This window comes from Budorcas taxicolor, chromosome 10 (assembly GCF_023091745.1).
Source record: "Budorcas taxicolor isolate Tak-1 chromosome 10, Takin1.1, whole genome shotgun sequence".
In the NCBI taxonomy this organism is placed as follows: domain Eukaryota; kingdom Metazoa; phylum Chordata; class Mammalia; order Artiodactyla; family Bovidae; genus Budorcas; species Budorcas taxicolor.
This window is the reverse complement of record NC_068919.1, coordinates 61,104,054-61,120,139: the sequence shown is the minus strand read 5'-3', so window position 1 is coordinate 61,120,139 and position 16,086 is coordinate 61,104,054.

Sequence of the window (16,086 nt, the reverse complement as noted above, 5' to 3'; positions counted from 1 at the left end):
GGGAGCTTGAAGGAGTGTCTCATACTCTAGTGAAATCAGTGATTCTCTCATAAATGGGAGAATCAGCAACCCTGAAAAAGCTGTCAGGGCACTTAAAGGATCGCCATGACGGAAGCTGCCTATTAATTAATTACAATGAATTTGTTACATCTGTGAGATCTTTGAAAGTATTCTGTCTTATTACCCTTAGATGATGTTGCAATGGAGATATTGCCTTCTCTCTTTTATGAACTGAGTGCCTTCAGAATTGGCTGCCTGACTCCTCACTACTTAGTGATGGAGTAAAGATGATGTTACATAATGTACTTCTCAAGTCAAAAGTTAACTAGTCGCAAAAACATCCTAATTATGTGCACCCAAAGGAATATGATATTAATGTTAAATATGGCCATAGGCTAGTCTAGGAGAAAAGCTGAAAATTCCATACCCTTTTCTTTTTTAAAGACTGCTCCTTGAACAGAAAGTGGTAATAATAATATTACACACCTACACAGTCTTTTATATTCAAGAAACCTCAAAGCACTTCACCAATTGTTCTTCAAATCCACAGGGCTCACATTTCTTGGGAAAGGAAGTCACTAGTGATAAAAACCCGGTCCCCGATGGTCTGCCTTTTCAAAGCCAAGTTAAATGGAGCAGAGTGGGAGGGGAGAGGCATTGCTCCAGATCCCCACAGTTTCTTCTGGCCCCGCGGGGCCCTCCTTTATCCCTTCCCAAATGTTTATGCAGCTTGGGGACCAGGCTAGAATAATGAGTGGTCATGGTGAGGGGCAAGGACAGCAGGAACAAGAATCGCTTACAGAAATATCACGGCCTTAAGCAGATTTTTAAAACACATGGAAACTCTTCAAAATGTAGAGCTAAGAGAGAGTGAGAACTGGGTTTGTTGGCAGAGGGTCTAGCTGTGAATTCCGGGTCTGTTATTTACTGTTTGTGTAGCCTTAAGGGATGTCTGTCTCTCCGTTTCACAATTTTTGCCTCTCTTTGTCTCTCTGTCTCTTTGTCTCTCTGTGTTTCTGTCTGTCTATCTCTCTGCCATTTGCAAAATCTCTGATTCCTAATTCCTTCCTGCCTCATGCTGCTGAAAGTACTTGGGGTAGTGCCTGAAGCTCAGTAAAGCTTAGAGAAGCTACAAGATCCAGGTTGGCCAGGCTCTTCCAAACAGCCCTTGGCCAGGAGTTTGTGGGAAATGTGGATCCTTCTGTGAGGAAGAGGCAGTTCCCTTGGCATGTGGCACCTAAACTCCCATTCCTTAGCCAGGCATCCGGCTTGGCAGGACCATTGCTCCTTGATTCTCTCAAGTCCTATCTGCCTTCCCACCTTTCAGCTCTTCAGCCACACTGAACTGTTCCCATAAATCTCATGTCTATACCCACCGCTCCCTCTGCCATGAAACACTGTGCTCCCCAACCCTGCACACTGGTACTTCTCACTCTAGAAAACACACCTGAACCAGCACCTGTGTGATAATACCTAGCACTCTGGTGCACTCTGCGTGCACTGCTAAGGTAGAACAAGGGCCGTGCTACCATTGGTTTCTCAGTCTACCTCCCCTCTAGCCCTCAGGGCTGTATCACTAGAGCCCAGCACAGTGTCTGACACATGATAGCTACTCTACTTAGTAAGTATTTGGTGAGGGAATCATGATCTGTTTCCTGAGCCTTCTTAATGGAGTAGCTGTGGTGGTTTGCTTGCTAAGTCATGTCTGACCCTCTCAAACCCATGGACTGTAGCTTGCCAGGCTCCTCTGTTTATGGGATTTCCCAGGCAAGAATACTGGAGTGAGTTACCATTTCCTTCTCCAGGGGATCTTCCCAACCAAGGGATCGAACCCATGTCTCCTGCATGGCAAGCATACACGTTACTGCTGAGTGACCAGAAGCCCACATAGAGCTTCTAGGGCCTGCACGTTCTTTGGAAGATCCGCCAAGCAGAGGAAAATATGTCTTGCTTGCACAATGCAGCCTCTCAGTGCCTCCAGCAAATAGGTTTTAACCTATTGCAGGGGCAATAGGTTTTAAATATATAGGCAGTTGTAGTGTCTGACCTGGAGAAGGCAATGGCACCCCACTCCAGTATTCTTGCCTGGAAAATCCCATGGACGGAGGAGCCTGGTAGGCTGTAGTCCATGGGGTCGCTAAGACGCTAAGAGTCGGGCACGACTGAGCGACTTCACTTTCACTTTTCACTTTCATGCATTGGAGAAGGAAATGGCAACCCACTCCAGTGTTCTTGCCTGGAGAATCCCAGGGACGGGGGAGCCTGGTGGGCTGCCGTCTATGGGGTCGTACAGAGTTGGACACGACTGAAGTGACTTAGCAGCAGCAGCAGCAGTGTCTGACGTGGTAGAGAAGGTCTTCTCAAACTTGTTTTTCCTTCCAAAAATGAAGGTTCAACTTAAGTCGATCTGTCCTAGGGCTTGGGATTCTGCATTCATAACAAACTTCCAAGGGATGCTGACACTAGTCATAGGCAATATTGTAAAGCATGTCGTTAACCCCCTGTGGTCTAGATTAGTGATTCCCATCCCTAGGTACACTTACGCGAATGCTCAATTGCTGTTGCGTCTGACTCTTTGTGACCCCATGGACTGTAATCCTCCAGGCTCCTCTGTCTGTGGAATTTTCCAGGCAAGCATACTGGAGTGGGTTGCCATGTCCTCCTCCAGGGGATCTTCCCAACCCAAGGATCGAACCCACGTCTCCGGAATTGGCAAGTGTTTTCTTTACCACTGAGCCACCTGGGAAGCCCGTGGGTACACTTCGGAACGCTTTTAAAAAATACTTACGCCAAATCTCACCCCAGCGTTTTTGTTTTATTTGCTGTTAAGTTTTGGAAAGCATTCAAAGATTAAAATGCTTGTACCATTCTTTATTCTCCTACTTAATATTTACTCCTTCAAATATCATATACTCTAAAAAAAAATCAGTTTCTGGCATATGGTGGACTCTCAATGCACAGTTGATAAATGAGTGAAAATGGTGTACAGATGTTAAGTGCATATGCAGTTACACAGTATTAAAAATCACTGTGTCATGGATAATGTCATATCATTTAAGTAAAACTGTTTAGTTGCAATAAAATCGTATTGCATCAACTGTAGACTTTGATGGAATTAATTCTAACTTTTCTCTCACTTAGAATAAGGAGGGCTTTTCCATGTCTAATAGTTTGTACAGGTGGGTCATGAAAACAACTGAAGTGTCTCCTTGGTCCTGTCCAGTTCCTACCAACTGTATGTATTTCCTTTTGGAGGCCTGGTTTAGTCTCAGAGGGCCAAATGAAGCTTAGTAACATTACGAGAAGGACTAAAATTAGCTTATTGGAGATTTTCCAGGGATACAACGTGCTGATTTGTGTGTCCCTAGAAGGGAAAACACATCTGTTCCCAGGATGACGAAAGAATATCCATTCTAGTGAAGATGTTGAGGGCAGCCTGTCACAGTGAACTAAGCATGTGGGTGCTGGGACTCTACTGAGATGTGGTTGGGTTCCAAATCGATTTCACTGCAGGCCCCTTTAATAATCCAAAGAAGAAGGGAAAAGGGAGCTTGGCCAAATTGTGTGATGCTTTAGCCCCCCATTGGAAACATCTTTAAGAAGAAAACAGTCAAGTTGCAGATAATGAGCATCTGCCTTCCATCTCCTTCTTCCTCTTCTCCTCTGTTGTATCACTGCTGTTGTTGTCACTGTAACAGTTTCCAACGGAAGGCGCCCCTCCTCCCTCTCTGAAGGCACCAACCTGTGCCATCATGTGTAGTTCACAAAACATCCGGGAAACCATGAATCCTTCCACACTTGCTCCTGGTCCAACCCACTCCCTGGCCTTCTCTCCCAGAATTCTCTTTGTGTAGACCAGCTTTCTTGTAGGTGGTCACAGAATGGGTGTGAGGTGTGTACCAGGCACACTGGTGGAGGGTATTTGAGGTCATGATGCCTGTAGAAACGTGAGAATGGACTGAGATCATTTGGAAGTATGTCCATTTTTAAACAATAAGAAGACACTTCTAAAGAAGGATGCATTAGTGAAACCATCTGAGGGGAAGGAAAAAAAATCTCCCAAAGGTATTTTCAAGATTTTTAGAGTGGAAAGAAGAAAATCTAATTGCTATAGCCAAGCTGAAAATGTTCTGTGGGCAGTGTGATTGTGAATGACTGTATTCTCTCGAAGGCAGCAGGACTAAGCGTATACTGATCCATATTCATGCTTGAGACGAGCACTCACTGTCTCAGGTGTGATGACAAAAGCAGCAGGAAGTTGTTCAACTCCAGGATAAGAGTGAGAGGAAATGACTGCTTGTGTGAGTGGCACTGGATTTACTTATTCTCCAGGCAAATGTGTCCCCTTTGGCAAAATATGTCACTTGCTGAAAAATGTATCACTGTGCACCATCTTCTCAGAGAGAGAAGTGTGGTACATGGATTTCATGAAAGAAAAGGATTTTCAGAGACCAGAAAGGTCGGCTTTTAGGTTCCACCCAAACTGAAACTGTGACCAAAAATAATCGAGCAGATCTGTGGTTAATTGTACAGCAACCTACTCCTTCCATATTCCACTGAATCCCTGGGTAATCTTTTTGTTTGTTTCTTGTCACTGCTGTTTCAGTGACAGGTACAATTTTAGCTTAGTGTGGGTTTTCCAAAGATAAGACAGAGCAACACAGTTTGGCTGTATAGTCTAAATGCTGTAATTACAATTTTCCTGTGAGAGCAATATTTTGGATATAAACTGTACTTTACAATGTAGTGGGTTTTAACTAGCAAGATATACACCTTTCTAAGTAGGCCCTATTAAAACAATTTAATAGAATGTCAACAAGTACCAACATGTACATAAAGACAGAATTGCGTGGTTTGTTTTCATGCAGTGAGCTAGTTCTGCTGGGGTCTGTCAAGGACTATTGAAGCTCAATTTGAGCTAACAAGATTACATGATTGGAATTGTATTAATTGAACGCCTTTATTTTTCAGGCTGACAAACGCGATGTCTGATCAGTTGTAGGGGGTACACTTCAGAAATATGGAGTGTTTTTTGCTTGTGTAAATGTGTTTGTGCATATGTATTTCCAAATTAGCACAGGCATATTGATGTTTTTGTGAAAAAATACATACATTTAAAAAAAGAGGAAAAAATAGGGCTTAAATCAGTCTGGTCAAGTGCTGATGAGATTAATTTCACACATTTTGAGTCTTTAAAGTTCTCCTGAGTGGAGTTTTCCCTAGATCAGAATTCACACTGAGCATACTCAATTGTAGACAAAGGAAACTGTCACTGACAGCCGTCATGGAGGCAAATTATGCAGTGGATTTAAATAGCCTGAATGTATTCTATAGATTGTAAGACGGTGATAGTTTATTACCTTGCACAGCTCAGAAGCAGTGGAACACTTCCTAATACTGGAATAGAGACTTCATGTTGCATCGCAAAGCAGGATAGAGGATGGTAGCTGAAATATTCCTTTTCACACACTCACACGCTCATATTCTGGACAACTGGGGGATATAAAACCCAATAGATAACAAACGAAGAATGTAAACCTGCTTGATGATACAAAACATAGTGATATGTAATATACATCCACCTGTATACTTATGTATAAATACATGTAAATATATCTGTATTTTTAGATTACTATTTTAACATGTCAATATATCAATGATATAATATATACATGTATATAAAATACATCCACATGTGTATTTATGTATAACTCTATGTGTATCTGCATGTAAATGAGTGTACATGTGTTTGTACTTTGAGTGGGCCTATTTTAACATATATTTTTAATATTGACATAAAGAACCCATTTATTAATGGGAATAAATGGTCATCCCTGTAGCTCTTCGTGGCTGTCTCAATGGCATAAGGAAGAGAAAGGCTATGGAAGAGCTTAGATATAAAGAATTAGATACAGGACTTAATGTGTCATTTAAACAGAAACATAGAGCCAGATAGAGGGAAGAGACACATCTCAGAGATCTATCTGTGGGGCAAAATGTACTAAAAATGAATGCCAGACACAGACCACACTGACTCATTCAAAGCTGAGCTGCACTGAGGCATCAGAACATTATCAGCAGACAAGAGAACAACTATCCAACACCAATCAAAGCGGCCTGTGCAGAAAGGCTTCACCCAGAAACCTTCACCAAAGTAGAGGGAAAAACAGGGTAGGCAGCCACAAGTCATCAAAAGAAAGGGCTACTACTCTTCCTTGTGCAAATGCCTGCAGCACCAACAGATGGCAGTTCACTTTCATAGAAGCCAAATCCCTACAACTTTTCCAAGATAGTGCCACAAAATAGCTCCTGTAGGCAGTTTCCATAACAAAAGAGTGAGAGATGATAGTGTACTCTGCAAACTTCCTTCTCCACCAGAGAAGATTCCCAGTTAAAGAAACGTTACAAGAAAAAGTATGGGCTATGCTGAAAGTATTTCTTGTGAATAAGGCTGCTTACCATCCCCAGGTAATAAAACAAAGGCTGGGAGCCAAGTTATTGGTCCCTGGTGTCCCTTGTCAGCCACCATCATCAGCACAGGTAACATACCCTGAGCACCTGTGATGTGCCAGTGACGTGTGACGCACCTGGTGGCAGGTCCCCCCAGCAATCTTGGGAAGGTTCTAGCATCAATTTAACTGACTTGCACAAAGTGAAGCTGCTAGTTAAGTGCAGGGTTTAGGATTAGACCCAGGTTTGTCTTACTCGAGAGACCCAGCCCAGAGCTGCTGTGCTGCACACCCTCATTCCAGTGTGTCCGTGTGCCGGTCCACAGATGATGCCAAAGCGACCTGGGGAGGGACTCATGGTGCAGAAAGCACGGCAACGTCTTGTCCAAGAAACCACTTTGGCTATTTGAGAACTCACAGCTGAGTGATTTTTTGTTTAATTTGAATTTGAAAATACACTGCCTAACACATAACAGATACTTAATATAAAAATACTAATATATATTGTAGTATATATGTACCCATATGTGTTTGTGTATACACCCAGAGACATATAGCTGACCCCAGCTCAGGAATTAATTGCTTTTAGTTGCTTTTTCCCCTCTCAGTAGATCAAGGTATCATGCACTTTTATAGTAGTTTGTATCACACGTAGGTTTCATTTCAGAACTCACATTTATTAACTCATTTTATCCTTATAAAATATTGAAACTTAGGCAAAACAATCATTTATGTCTCCACCACATAGATGAGGAAAATGAGGCTAATGGTATTTCTCTCACTGTGCTGTATCTCAAGTCTGCTCAGATTGCACTTCCCTGGGAAACAAGAAAATGGCATTCCAATTTGCTGATGTGTTCTAAGAAGAAACTTTAAATATCTGAAGTTAATACTGATCATACTGTGTCATTGATTCATTAGAGCAATCAATGTTTACATCTGTTCTTTTTTTACTACTTGCTAGTGAATGTTTGTAGTCATCTGTATGCTGTCTTCTTATTTCTGATCTTATCAGTAACTTTCAGCAATAGCTTTACCTTAATGATATAAAGGGGTAAAGGTCCATTTTCTTTTTCCTTTAATGTATGTAAACCTATAAACGATCAAGAACTTAGTGAGCTTCAATTAATGGGGCATGAACACAAAATAGACAAATCCTGCCCTCAGAAAGCTTCTACCAATAGAAATTTTTCTGGATTCTAATCCACTCATGACTGGACTGGTTGAGATCTTTAAACTCGATGTTATAAATCTTGGCAGATCAGAAATGTTCTAGAGTCAGGCAATCACTCAGGATGTTCCCATGCCCTGCCTTTATTTTCAATCTTAATTTCTCAGTAGATCTTCTAGGTCAGACCTCCTGCTTCTACTATATATTCTTCCCATGTTACCTACTAGATTCTGCATCCTTTCTGATGTTCATCTCAGCAATTCTGCGTCTTGTGTGTCCTACACATTTTCTGATATACTGTTATATGTATTGATGGTGTTTAGTAGCACCTAAACCTTTTAAGGGGCTTCCCAAGTGGTTCAGGGGTAAATAATCCACCTGCAGTGCAGAAGACTCAGGGGGTGTGGGTTCAGTCCCTGGGTTGGGAAGATCCCCTGGAGGAGGGCATGGTAACCCACTCCAGTATTCTTGCCTGGACAATCCCATGGACAGAAGAACCTGATGGGCTGCAGTCCGTGGTTTCGCAAAGAGTCACACATGACTGAGCACACACACATGCGTGCAAAACTTTTAAGTCTTCATTTGTAGTTCACATAACACTTGAGTTAAACTGTATTATAAAGAAGTAGACCTGTGCAAGAAAATCCTTTTTTAGTATGTGGCTTGTAGATTTCTTTTTAAAGTGACCTTGGGTCTGTTTTTTCATATGGGATGCAAATGGGTACTATCAGAGCCTCTCTGCCATCACTATAGTGTAATATCATTATTACACCACACTGTGAAATGTGTTCAGAATTAGATGTTGTTTTTAGCTTTATCCTTTCATCAGAAGTGATTCATATGTACTGGTGATACTGTTCCTTCTTGAATATATGAACACTCCAAAGTGTTTATATTGGGGAGATGTAATGGAGGTATCATATTTGTAAAGGATGATGGCTGTATCTGTTTATATTCAATTTTTCACTTACATTCTTACAAGGGTAAAATGCATTTTTCTTGCTGTTCAGTGCTTTATCCTTTTCACTTGTTGTTCTGTGGTTACGGTGACTTTAGCTATGTAGCAGCTTTCCCCAAATGGATTGAGTGTGAAGAAGTAGTTACTTAGCAAGATCTGACCAAAAAGAAGAAAAAAAAAAAAATCAACTTCACAATTTCCGATATGCTATTGACAGTGCCAATTCCAATTGTTTCACATTAGGACTCCTTGCCTTGGTATCTGGTTGCAAGGAAACCCTCTCCTCTCCCTCCATGAAAGGCTAGGGTTTCAAAGTGCTGGTTCATTTCCACAGGACAGTACCTATATCACAGGAGATACCCATTAATGTTTGTCAAATTAATAAATAAACATACCCCAAAACACATTACAACACAAGCTTGGTTTAACAAAAAAAGGTAATCTTCACCATTAATACTTCCAGGAAAGGAAACGGTAAGGTACTGATAGATGAATGAGTAGTATACAAACATTACTTTGTTTTAGATCTGGGAAAAAAATCATACATCAACAGTCAACAAATTACTAACCTATTCATCAGCGTTATTATTTTGTATTCTCCTCTCTCTTCTAAGATATACATGTTTTGCTAAACAATTACCTAAAACAGTTATATTTCAAGTGCTTGATAGAGGATTATCTAACAAGCGTATTTGAACTTCCCTGGTACTTGATATGAGGAGGAAGTACAGTGAGAATAAACTATTAATAACGTCTCACATTTAGGCACTTAAAGACAGGGAGATAAAAGACAAAGACTCAGGAAGCAATTAGAGGCACTCCCCTGGTGGTCCAGTGGTTAAGAATCCACCTTCCAGGCTGACGTGAGTTCGATTCCTAGTTGGAGAACTAGGATCCCACACGCTGCGGTGCAACTAGAGAGGCCGAGAACCGCACCTCCCGAGCACGCACACTCTTGATCCTGCAACTAGAGAGAACCTGTGTGCTGCAACAAAGACTCAGCACCACCAACATAAATAAACATGTTAAAGAAAGAAAAATGAACAAATAGAGAACATATTGGTAAGGAATAAACTGACTGGTTGCTTGCTTTGGATAATGTGTTTCAGGAATTCAGAAAAGTGGAAGATCGTTAGTATAAGTCTCAGAAGTCAGCAGTTGAATGGAGTCTAGACCTGGAAGCCTATAGTTCTGGTTTTGCCAAAAGAGGTGCGAAATTCTCTGAGTCGAGTGAGATAAATGTGAAAGCATTTCATAAAAAGGTAAATTTCTGTAGAAATGTATAGGATGATCACTCTCAACCCCCAGTCTTCACTGTAAGCTCCTATTTTCCTGTCTCCAAACAACAGTTCACATCAACAAGGCAATCCTTTTCCTAAAGTGTCCGCTTGATTATTTACTTCTTCTTTCTAAAAAAGTTAATTTCATTGTATTTATTTATTTACCTACTTGACTGCACGAGGTCTTAGTTGCAGCATGCAGGATCTTTCGTTGCACCATTTGGGATCTAGTTCCCAGACCAGGAATCAAACCCAGGCTCCCTGCACTGGGAACACAGAGTCTTAGCCACTGGACCATAATGAAAGTCTCTGATTATGTTCTCGTTAACGAGAAAGGCGTCATCAGGCTACACAGTTAGGTCCCAAACTCACCTCCCTGCTCAACTTTATCAACCGCTGCCACCCTGTGTGACCCTTCCTTCAGCCCCGTGGCACCAGTCACTCCCTTGTGCTTTGCAGCCACTGCATCTTGCCTCTGCCTAAACATATCTTGGAGGATGAGAAGTTTGTGTGCCCATCAGGAATGGGCTGGTTAAATACTAGAGCCCTTCCCTAATCTCTCAGGTTGGTGGAGATCCCCTCCTTCTCTTACTCTTCATAACCATGTTTCCTGAATCCTTTTTTTTTTTTTTTTGTCCCTGACATCGTATTCTGCTCTACCTTCACTAGGAAATTTTAATTCCTGGTGGTCAGGAAATAATTCATTTGGAATTCTCTACTCTTTTTAAACAGTGCCTTGCACATAGGCACTTCACTCAGTTTAATATTGAGTGAGTGAATGCTTCTAAGATATAGAAAGATCAGACAGAAGAACAAAAACCAAAATATATTGTTTTCGGAAGCTATGCCACCAGAACTTTCTGGGGATTTTTTGAGCTTGCAGAGGACTAGTATGTGAAGAGTTAAGAAAAGTTTTACTAACAACTGCAGCTGTTTGTGGGGGAGCTCAAGGACATTATGAGATTAGCAGGAATAGGACTTTGAAGTCTGTACTAGTCTCTGGAATTCCCCAGTCCCCCTCTCCACCCCCAGCTCCCCGCTTCTCTTCTTCAAAATCCCCACCCCTCTCCACTTTCCAGGGAGTGTTAAAAATGTAACTGTGGAATTATGTAGCTAGATAATACTGAGTACTTTCTGAGTTGTATTTACACAAAAGTCCTTGTTGGGCATTCTTTGGTCCTCTCCAAGCATAGACTGTACTCTTGTGGCATGTAGTATTAAAATAATGATAATAATAATAAAATTATACATGTTGCTTGTGTCCCACTCATCTCACAAGAAAGCAAGGCCCAAACAAAGATTCAGAGATTCAATTGGCTCATTGGTGTCTCACTTATTAAAGGAAGTGGTCATTTTTGGTCTCTGATTTGCTTCAGAGTTAGATTTTCACCATAATACTGTTGCCCACCAATGAATGGAAGTACTTTTGGGGGGCCTTCAGTCCAGCTATAATAAACCTGATTTTAAATTAAATCAGCATTCAGTTACAGCAACCAAAATTATTTAAATATTGAAACATACAGAAGCCTAGTACTCCTTGTACATGAAGTTAGTGGTGCCAAAAACTCAAGAACCCTGGTAGATGTACCCTGCGTGCATACTTAATACTCCTAGTTCTCTTGGCTAGGAAAGAGTATGATAAAAATACTTGTCTTCTTAGCAGATAAACATGCCCATACACCTGGCAAGATAGAACTGAGGGAAGATCGGTTTACAAGGAAAATGCAAGATAATGAGAAATTTTCTTAAATCAAGGCTTTACATAGAAAACCTTTAAATAGAACTGTAACCTGAAGCTATTCACATGTAAGCATTCTTAATGTGCGATGGAATCTGCGCGTAAAAAGAAACTTGACTCCACAGGAATAATAGAGACTCTTCAAATAGATGATGAAAATTAAAAAAGTCACAAAAAGCAGAGAAAATCGACTGCTGGTACTTATTCCCTAGAACCTGTGCACTTTTCCCAAACTTTAGAAAAAATGCCAGTGCCTTCACAGCAAAGCCTGATGAGAACAGAGTTGATGCCACCGGCGGCTCCTTAATGTGCTGAATGCTCCTTTGACGGACTTGCTCTTTTCTATACAGAGCCTGAAGGTTCTCCAGCAGCCACTTAGAGACTCAGTGCCTCTGCAGAGCTTTGCCTAAACCCTCTCCCCAAAGCAGTAATTATTGTCTTTGTGATTCAATGAGGTGCACTTAAAATAGCTATTTAATGTGCATTACCAGTATTTTCTATGCCTTGTCTGCACAACAATAATGTAAGTTCCTCGTTTGTCTGGATTTTTAATTATTTTGTATTCATAGTAAATGGTTCCGTGGTGGCTCACATGGTAAAAAAAATTGCCTGCCATGTGGAAGACCAAGATTCAATCCCTGGGTCAGGAAGATTCCCCTGGAGAAGAGAATGGTTGGAAAATCCCATGGACAGAGGAGCCTGGTGGGGTGCAATCCATAGGGTCGCAATGAGTTGGACATGACTAAACGACTAACATTTTTCACTTTTACAGTAAACAGTCACACAGAGGGCAAGCATGTACACAGAAGACGTGTTTATCCATGAAAAATGGAGAATTAATCAAGAATTAGGAATGCCTCATCCATTCCTAAATCAACATAAGGCACCATTGATATATTCAGCACATAATTAATGAGACTTACTTATATTGTTCCAGGTACAGTAATTAGGCTCTGAAAATTCAGTGGTGAACGAAATAGGATATCTGCCCTTGGGCATTCACAATGATTTGGAATTTTATCTTCCATATAGATAATATTGATGTGACTATAACTCTTCTACCAAAGTCCCACAAAATGAGTATTGTCCTAACCTGAAATGAGGAAGAAAGAAAGGATGATGATAACTTTTCCTCTCCAAATTGAGAGACTCATCCTCTTTCCTTTTAAGTCGATGGTGTTAGATTACCATTCACACCACTGTTCAGTCAGTTTCTCATTATATGTTGAATCTTTACCCTTCTCTATATAACTTGCATGACCCCTTTATTGAGATGTAGGAGTGAACGGGCTTCAGTGGTTACACATCCCTTGCAAATCGATGGAGCTAAACCTGGCTGCACATTCAAATACCTTAGTATGCTTTTAAATACATTACAGATGCCTAGTCCTCACCCACAGAGAATCTAATTAATTGGCCCAGGGTGGGATTTGGGTGTTCATATTTTCTTATTTCACTGCCTAGGGGATTCTGATGTGAAGCCAGGGTTGAGAATCACTGTTGTAATCCCTGATTGTTCATAAGTATATTCTTAAATCTTTCTGAATAGAAAATCAGGAACCTAACAGGGAATAGTATGTGCATAGGTATTGTTTCTATAATTACTAGTATCTTAAATAAGCTTATAAGAAGTCCAGGAAAACTGCATGAATCAATATCATATTAAAGTGACCATGGCCATTATTTTAAATGTTGCAAAAGTTTGAAAAAACAATTGTAGAAAGGACAGACGTCTTAGGATTAAACAAACAAAGCTCTACAAATTTTTAATATGTTCTTGAAATTTCTCTGTTTCAAAGCATCTCAGTATCTCAGCTTTCTCATCGAAAAGTTAGGGATACCAAGGTTTATCTTGGGGAGCTCTTTTAAAAGTTAAATGAATATTCAAATTCAATTGATCCTCACTATTCCCAGATTTAGTCATTGTAAATTAGCCTACTTGCCAAAATTTATTTGTTATTCCAAAATCAACATTGTGGCATTTTCCTGGTTAATTGTGGACATGCAGAGAGATGAAACTTTTGAGTTGCATTCCCAGCTGAAGTTGGACAAGACTATACTCTGCCTTTTCATTTTCAACCTTCCGACTGGAAACAGTCATCCTTTCATGGCCTACTTAGTGCCATGTTTTGTTCGTTTGTTTTACATTTTTTGCTCTTTGTCAGTCACTTCACTATTTCACACAATGGCCCCCAAGCACAGTGCTATGTGGTGTTCCCAAGTGCAAGAAGGCTGTCATGTACATCCAGAGAAAATGGGTGTGTTTGATAAGCTTCACTCAAGCATGCGCTCTGCTGTTGGCCATGAGCTCCATGTTAATGAATCCATGAACACTGACAAATATATAGTAAATAGAATGGCTCTGAACAAACACACACACATATAACAAGGTCATATACTGATCCGTTGACGCGGTGACAGGCTCACAGGAACCTAACCCTATGTTTACTTGATGAGCAATGATTCAATATTCTCTACGACTTTGTTTGTGGTGACTTTATAGAGTATAACTATGTTTGTGGTAACTTTATAGAGTATAACTACCATGAATAACATGAACTGACTGTATACAAAGTGTCTAGCATCTTGCCTAGAACCTAATTCTTGCTAGAAAATGTTAGTTTCTCTGCTCCTCTCATGCATTATTAGTTTTCATCTTTAAATTATTTTCAAATTAAGTCCAGATATCAATGGATGCATCGATTCTATCTGTAATAAAATCCTTATCTGCAAGGACAATTCCATGTGAGCATATGCTGTCCAGAATTAAGCCTTCTATAATAGTGAGACTTCAAGAGATTTTTCAAGCTCAAAAACCACTAGAAAAACGTTTAAAAATCTTTTATCGGCAAAAAAGATTCCCAGCACCAAATGCTGCTAATAAAAGCTGCCTCATGGATGGGAAGAGCCTCTTGATGAAATGTTAAGCCCGCAAACAGCTACAAAACACATGGAGAAGGATGGTGATTGTGGATGGTAACATCCATTAGAGGCACAGACAGGCATGGGAATGAATAGACATTTTTGACAGTGGAAAATAATGAGTGACAAGAGGCAAAAAAAGGGAACAGCTACAACTATTAGGACATAAAGAATGCCCTGTGTAATGAATGCCTGTAACCCTAGAGAGTATCAAGCTGCCGTCTTGAAAACAAGTCATCAGCAAAGAACTCTCTTGGTCACCCATTTATTGAATGTCAGAACTACTCTAAATACTATGCTACTCTGGACACTAGAATATGTTGAACCTCTGCAATAGATCAGAGCACTGGGAAAAAGATGCAGTTTGATTTGTCCTCCTCTGGTGAAAGGCAAAAGATGGAAGTATAAAAGTAATGCTGATAACATGTATAGGCAAAAATGGGTGAGCATAAATAAATGATAACAAGTCAGCTGAGTAGTAAGCTTTTAAGCCTTAACAGCAGAATTAAGAATGGAAATCTATTAAATATTTGTAGATTCTGAGTATCACTGTACATATTGACATATTTAGGATTTCTAAAGAAGCAACATGATTCCCCTTCTATTGAAGTTGTTTTTATGTCCTTTAGCAGAGTTTTATAATTTTCTTCAGCTTGACCCTACTCATTCTTAGTTTTTTCCTACATTTTTAACATTGTTAGTGTTGTCATGAACAGTACTTTTTCTGCTTCAACTTTGAACTATAGGTTACAAGAATACAAGGAAGTTAATGATTTTTGCATTTCCTATTTTTAAAAAATATCTTTTAAAATTTAATTCAAAAAGAGAAAGAATATATCTAAAAAACAGTGCATATTCTCCTCCTTTGCAACATTTATACCTTTTTTGATACAATACTTAATAGCATTTATAGGAAAATTTGGGCTTCCCTGATAGCTCAGTTGGTAAAAAAAATCCACCTGCAATGCAGGAGACTTGGTTTCAATCCCTGGATTGGAAAGATCCTCTGGAGAAGGGAAAGGCTACCCACTCCAGTATTCTGGCCTGGAGAATTCCATGGACTCTGTAGTCCATGGGGTCGCAAAGAGTCAGAAACAACTGAGCAACTTTCACTTTCATGGAAAAATTTATTCTGTGCAGTGACAGAAGGATTTAATTTCTTTATTCTGACTTGGATGTAATATTTGTCTTTTATGAGAATTATGGTAATGGTTGGTTTAAGGTAGATATCTTTATGATGCTAATGAAGTGTTATTGTTTACCTAATATGTTATTGCTTTCTTAAAAAATGAGAAGTCCTTAAATTTTGTACAAACTTTTCAACATCTCAGTAAATTTATACACTGTATCCTTTGAACAACAAATGTAATTAATCATATTAATAAATATACCAAACCATCATTGGTTTCCTAGAGGAGGAGGGAAGAGCCTTCACAGCTATAATGTAATATTATAGTATTTTCTCAATTCTTAAGAGGCCATCAATTATTACAATCAAGAAGCTTTCAAAGAGAAAAAGAAACATTACTATATAAGATATATATATGGACTATAAGGTGCTTTTCAAT